The sequence below is a fragment of the Rhopalosiphum padi genome, chromosome 4 (assembly GCF_020882245.1).
Source record: "Rhopalosiphum padi isolate XX-2018 chromosome 4, ASM2088224v1, whole genome shotgun sequence".
NCBI classification, from domain to species: Eukaryota; Metazoa; Arthropoda; class Insecta; order Hemiptera; family Aphididae; genus Rhopalosiphum; species Rhopalosiphum padi.
The window spans coordinates 20,013,952-20,014,775 of NC_083600.1; the positions used below are offsets into that span (position 1 = coordinate 20,013,952).

Genomic DNA, 824 nt, shown 5'->3' on the forward strand with positions numbered 1-824 from the left:
CTAAAAACATATTAATATATGGATTCGAGTAGTCATAACAATATTGTTTTGGGTTTGTTCTAAGTGAAATGGCTAAAACAGAAAATTCGATTTAAATAAAATGGGTTCTAATTATTTTATGAATCAGAACTATGTATTGTAACCAGATTAATAATTACCATAGTTTTCACTTTGCCATTGCTTTACATAAGAAAATATTGGATCTGAAAGTTGTTGAGTTAGTTTCAAGTAATTCAAATCAAAGTTATTTGATCTATTAACGATATATTTTTGATGTATACGGATATAAACATACAAGTATTATAAACGCTTTATATATAATATATATAATTAAATATTAATTGATCAATACACAATATTCTGAATAATACCAGTTAATAAACATTGTTAGTTATCACTTACTTATAAAGTTTGATAAATCTTAATTTATTAAGAAAAAACGACACGGTTAATCTTTTTAAATACATGATTAAATCAACAATTAATAGTTAATTACCTTTGAATCTATCATTATTATTAATATAATGTATAAAATCTTGACGGAAATCAGTTTTATGATCTTGAATAAAAAAGAACATAAATTTTAAAATAGAATTTAATTTACAATTAATTTTTACTTTTGTCCCCCCAAATTACCAACTAGATTCATTTTCCTTTTCAGAGGGACTGAAGTCAAAAGCACTATTACTACTCCCAAACGAGATGACAGACACAAAAAAAAATGTTTTACGTACTATCTAAATCCTATTATATTTCAATTATTCGATGTCTTAAATCAAGTAGAATGTGATATATGTAAAAATATGTAGTTATAATATAATACA

The 824-nt window shown here is 23.2% G+C and overlaps 1 long non-coding RNA gene across 1 annotated transcript; it reads right to left on the reverse strand.

Moving 5' to 3' along the window:
• On the reverse strand, positions 1-560 carry LOC132929163 (uncharacterized). Its single transcript, XR_009662085.1, has 4 exons — positions 497-560; positions 403-420; positions 159-203; positions 1-72 (listed from the first exon to the last, which is right to left on the reverse strand). It is a non-coding gene; the product is annotated as an uncharacterized LOC132929163 (long non-coding RNA).
• Positions 561-824: the final 264 nt, after the last annotated feature.